Below are 5,556 nucleotides of genomic sequence, written 5' to 3'. Positions count from 1 at the left end.
GCTGTAAATTGATATTCAATTCAAATGTTTATACAGTACTAGCTAGCTGTAAATTGATATTCAATTCAAATGTTTATACAGTACTAGCTAGCTGTGTCACGACTTCAACCGAGGCAGGCTCTCCTTCCCGTTCGGGTGGCACTCGGCGGTCGTCGTCACCGGCCTACTAGCTGCCACTGACTCTTTTTCCTCCCCCTCCTTATGTGTTTATTTGTATCACCTGGTTTGGGGTAATTGGCAATTAGTGTGGCTTTATTAGCCAGCCAGATTGTATGCTTCTTTGTGCGGGATTGTTCGTCTGTTGCTGTGGATTTCGGGAGTGGGTTTTTGTATTGTGTACTGGGTTTGTCTCCCGTGTTAGCAGACAGGTGTTTATGACACCCAGTAAGTCCGTGTTGGACATTTTGGTTTGCCGGTTAGGCATTAAATATCACCGCATTGAAGCTCTGCTGTTCCTGCGTCTGATTTCACACCCCACCGACACCCAGGTCGTTACAAGCTGTAAATTGATATTAAATTCAAATGTTTATACAGTACTAGCTAGCTGTAAATTGATATTAAATTCAAATGTTTATACAGTACTAGCTAGCTGTAATTTGATATAATAATTCTAATGTATATACAGTACATTTGATTAAAATGTGTAATCTGTTATTAAGTGGTTGTACACAGAGTATCATTTATTTATGCATGTTTGAGTTTGTACACGTATGTAAGAGCTTGAGAATGTTATTCTGTAAATACTGTATATGTCTGTATATGCAGGTCTACAAGAAGGTATCGCTCAATGTATTTGTGTATTGTTGTAGTCATTCGGCCCACCTCTATCCACCCTCACTGTGAGAACAAACTAGCACACAGATGGTTAAGCCTACCCAGCGCTGAGTAGGAGGAGTGGGAGGTGGAGGAGGGCCAGGGGGCGGAGGGCACTGCAGATGGCACAGAGGGCATTGCCAATACGGCCTGCACAGGGAGGTGAGGACAGGAAGGGTGAAGGTGGGAGGAGGAGGGGGTACAGTACAATGGCATCAAAATGCACGTATTGTTGATTCTTCAATCATCCTTTAGAAGTATGGTTGGGGGTAGGTGGCAGGGGGGTAGAGGAGGGAGGTGGAATAACCTCGCTACGTACCCACGTTAGCTTGATCCAGTATGGCACACAAAGCCCTGGCATCTCCCTGGCACCTCTGCCCACGCGGAGCGACACGGCTCTGCACGGAGAGACAAGGCAGGCCCTGCCAGGGGGGCTTGGGGGGGGGGCTGTGTGTTTAAGTCTCTGAGGTGTGTGTGGGTGGTGGGGGTCGTGTGTGTGTGTCTCTCCCTCTCTCTCTCTGGTGTGTGTGACCCACCCTCTCAGCAGAGAGTACACACCCCGGACCTCCAACCCCTCATTAACCAGTTTAGATCCCTGTGTGTGTGATGCCTGTTCTCTTTGATATTCAATAGGACTAATTCTCCTTAGATTCCCTACAGTCATTATTCCTGGGTTATGTTGTTTTAGCTGGGAAATAGAGTTCATTTGACCCTGACAAGGTCTCGACATTGTTTTAGCGTTGTTTACCTTCAGTTCCTATACGTACCACCAGAGAGACACTGAACCTCTATGGTAATGTAAATAGCACACTATTTACATAAAACACCAAACTAATGATTAAGGGATACTGTTTTTTTATCTATGTATCATATCGTCGTTTGAGGTGCTACCTAATTTGCTCATCGCGCATAACTTAACGTCTAATACCAATATTATAATATAAAGAGGTAGTTAAGAGCAGGTTTCGTGATAAATCTTGCTCTTGAGGCAGCTCTGCAGAGGGATCACCAGCTAGCACAGTCACAAAGTCATAAAATCAGATTTTAAACCTAACCCTAACCGTAACCCTAACCTTAACCACACTGCTAACCCTAATGCCCAACCCTAACCTTAAAATAAGACCAATAACCTAATTTTGTTTTCATTACTTTTTACAAAATAGCCAATTTTGCCTTTGCAGCTGGCCTATCTAAGGGAAATCACTCAGATCTGACTTCAGGACAAGACTCATGACAATAAATGTCAACCTGCTAGTTAAAACATCACAGTTTTATTAAATGTCTTCCTATATAGTACACATCACACCGTAGGCTATATGTGACCGACCACCTTGATTTGGTGAAATTGTGTTTTTTACATTGGATAAAAGTAGAGCCTCAGAGCTAGAAACTGATATATCATACACTGCAGATGAGGAACAATGGGAAAGTAATTCTGCTTTGAAAGTTGATCAACTTGTAACCCCACTTTTGAAAAAATGGCCCTTGAATTTTTGGTACACCTACTGGAGAGCTCTTCTTTGTCTACAATCATTCAGCATCGTTCACACCCTCTTAAGCATTAGCTCCACCCATTTTTTTAAGGATTCACATGTCAGGACATGTGGTAAACACACACTATATCAAATTAAATCTAAGTTTATTTGTCACATGCACACACAATATCAATTAAATCTAAGTTTATTTGTCACATGCTGTGTAGGGGGCTGTCGCACTCCTCATCTCGGACGAGGAGAGGAAGAGAAGGATCATCAGACCAAAATGCAGCTTCAGGGAAATAAGCCACCTTTTATTTACACGACGATGGCAACACGAAACACAAAAACTTTCAAATTTACAAAACATAGAAACGACGTACGACAACCTGAACATAAACTTTTAACATAACTAAACAAACTCACGGACAGGAAACAGACGACATCAAAATGAACGAACAGCCAAAACAGTCCGTATGGTATCGACACGACACAGACACGGAAGACATCACAAGGAGACACATCACACAAACAAAACGTGAGAACACCTACCTAATATGACTCTTAATTAGAGGAGAAACAAACACCTGCTCTAATTAAGAGCCATACCAGGCAACCAAAACCAACATAGAAACAGATAACATAGACTGCCCACAACACATGCCCTGACCATAAACACAATACAAAAACAAAATAAACAGGTCAGACGTTACAGAACCCCCCTCAAGGTGCGAACCCGGGCCGCACCAGCACAAAGTCCGGGGAGGGTCTGGTATGGGCAGTTGACCACGTGTGTGCTCAGGCTGCTGGACGCTGTTCCGCCACACCACATATCACGTACACTCCCCGCTTCTGTTTCTCCCCTCACAATGACCCTCAAACTACATCCCCTAAATGAACAGCCACACCCGGATAAAGGGCAGCACCGGGGAAGGGGCAGCACGGACCAAGGGGCTGACTCGCCGGGACAAGGGCAGCACCGGGGATAGAGGGACAGCACCAGGATAAGGGGCAGCACCGGAACAAGGAGCACCGGGACAAGGGCAGCACGGACCATGCCGGCGACAAGGGCAGCACCGGGACAAGACGTGGCCATGCAGCACTGGAATAAGGGACGGCAGGTCCGGCTGAGAGACTCTGGCAGATCCTGGTGAGAGGGACTCTGGCAGATTCCTGGTGAGGGACTCTGGCAGGTCCTGGCTGAGGGACTCTGGCAGGTCCTGGCTGAGGGACTCTGGCAGGTCTGGCTGAGGACTCTGGGCAGGTCCTGGCTGGAGGGACTCTGGCAAGGTCCTGGCTGAGGGACTCATGGCAGATCCTGGCTGAGGGACTCTGGCAGATCCTGGCTGAGGGACTCTGGCAGATTCCTGGCTGAGGGACTCTGGCAGATCCTGGCCTGAGGGACCTGCAGATCCCGTCTGGGGAAAGGCTCTGGCTGATCCGGTCTGGCGGAAGGCTCTGGCTGATCCGGTCTGGCGGAAGGCTCTGGCTGATCCGGTCTGGCGGAAGGCTCGGGCTGATCCGGTCTGGCGGAAGGCTCTGGCGATCCGGTCCGTGGCGGAAGGCTCTGGCTGATCCGGTCGGCGAAGGCTCTGGCTGATCCGGTCGCGGAAGGCCTCTGGCTGATCCGTCTGGCGGAAGGCTCTGGCCTGATCCGGTCTGGCGCGTGACAGGCCTCTGGCTGGACCGGTCTGGAAGCTCTGTAGGCTCATGGCAGACGGGCGCTTTGCGGCTATGGCAGACCGGGCAGCTTTGCAGCTCATGGGACAGCGGCAGCTCGAGGCGCCGCTGGGGCAGACGGGCAGTTCAGGTGCCGCTGGGCAGACGGGCAGTTCAGGCGCCGCTGGGCGAGACGCAGTTCGGCGCGCTGGCAGACGGGCAGCTCAGGCCGCTGGGCAGACGGGCAGCTCAGGCGCCGCTGGGCAGACGGGCACACCTGTGGGAAGGAGACGGAGAGACAGCCTGGTGCGTGGTATAGGCACTGGCTGCGCTGGAGAGAGGGAACAGCTGGAGAGAACCCGGAGAGACAGCCTTGGTACGGGGCTGCGCACCGGAGGACTGGTAATGGAGGTGACCGGGTATACCGGACCGAAGAGAGGAACACGTGCTCTTGAGCACCGAGCCTCCCAACCTTACCAGGTGAATGGTCCCCGTAGCCCTGCCAGTGCGGCGCGGTGGAATAGCCCGCACTGGGCTATGCAGGCGACCGGGGACACCACCTGTAAGGCTGGTGCCATGTACGCCGGCCCGAGGAGACGTACTGGAGACCAGATACGTTGGGCCGGCTTCATGGCACTCGGCTCGTGCCCAACTTAGCCCTCCCAGTGCGGCAAGTGTGAATAGCCCGCACTGGGCTAAGCACGCGTACTGGGGACACCGTGCGCTTTAACCGCATAACACGGTGTCTTACCAGTACGACGCCTTCTACCTCCTACGGTAAGCACGGGGAGTTGGCTCAGGATTCCTACCCGGCTTTGCACAACTCCTCGTGTCGCCCCCCCAAGAATTTTTGGGTCTGACTACACGGGCTCCCAACCGGCGTCGCGGCTGCCTCCTCATACCAGCGCCTCTCAGCCTTCGCTGCTTTCCAACTCCGCTTGGAACGGCGTATTTCCCCTGGCTGAGCCCAGGTGCTCTCTCAACGCTCGTCCAGGATCTCTTCCCAAGTCCAGGAGTCCTTGTGCTCTGCTGTTGAGCATTCCTTGCCGCTTGGTCTTAGGCGTGGTGGGTGATTCTGTAAGGGCTGTCGCACTCCTCATCCTGCGACGAGGAGAGGAGAGGAGTATCCAAGAAATGCAGCTTCAGGGTACCCATCCTTTATTTTACACGACGGTATGGCACACCAAACACAAAAACACTTTCAAATTTACAAAACAAGAAAACGACGTCGCGAAACCTGAACATAACTTACAATATAACTAACTAAACTCACGGGACAGGAAAACAGACGACATCAAAATGAACGAACAGCCAAACAGTCCGTATGGTATCGACACGACACAGACACGGAAGACATCACAGGAGACAATCACCACGAAACAACCAGTGAGAACACCACGTACCTTTAATATATGACTCTTCGTATATTAGAGGTGATGAACTACATTAACCTGGCCATCTATTTAGAAGCTCATATCCAGGTCAACACTCAAACCACCAAGAGAACAGATAACATAGACTGCCACCCAAAACACATGCCCTGACTCTATAAATCACATACAAAACAACATAAAAGGACGGTCGTAGGGATGGGGTGCTAACAGTCATG

At 50.4% G+C, this 5,556-nt stretch overlaps 1 pseudogene; it reads right to left on the bottom strand.

Moving 5' to 3' along the window:
- The window catches only part of LOC111951349 (signal peptide, CUB and EGF-like domain-containing protein 1), a 327,661-nt pseudogene extending 323,610 nt beyond the window's left edge, over positions 1-4,051 (bottom strand).
- Between the last annotated feature and the right edge of the window lie 1,505 nt (positions 4,052-5,556).

The sequence above is a fragment of the Salvelinus sp. IW2-2015 genome, linkage group LG24 (assembly GCF_002910315.2).
Source record: "Salvelinus sp. IW2-2015 linkage group LG24, ASM291031v2, whole genome shotgun sequence".
NCBI lineage: Eukaryota > Metazoa > Chordata > Actinopteri > Salmoniformes > Salmonidae > Salvelinus > Salvelinus sp. IW2-2015.
The sequence above is the reverse complement of the archived record's forward strand: the minus strand, read 5'-3'. Positions and strand labels throughout refer to the sequence as shown.